This window comes from Camponotus vicinus, unplaced genomic scaffold, assembly GCF_025532165.1.
Source record: "Camponotus vicinus isolate PSW18456_S1 unplaced genomic scaffold, iyCamVici1.0 SCAF_7, whole genome shotgun sequence".
Lineage (NCBI taxonomy): Eukaryota > Metazoa > Arthropoda > Insecta > Hymenoptera > Formicidae > Camponotus > Camponotus vicinus.
In genome coordinates, this window is record NW_028141979.1 from 17,120,645 (window position 1) to 17,120,845 (window position 201).

Below are 201 nucleotides of genomic sequence, written 5' to 3' on the forward strand. Positions count from 1 at the left end.
AATAAATTATATAAATAATAATAATAAAATTACATAATATATAATATATAAAAAATTATATAAATAATATAATAAGGAGAATAGGTTTCCACATCACCCATGAGGTACTATTGTTGATGCGTTTTTTTTTAAGTGGTTTCCCCAGTAGGCCTATTCCACTAGAGCCGCTTTTTTCTTCAAATGCGTATAACTCGGTGAAAA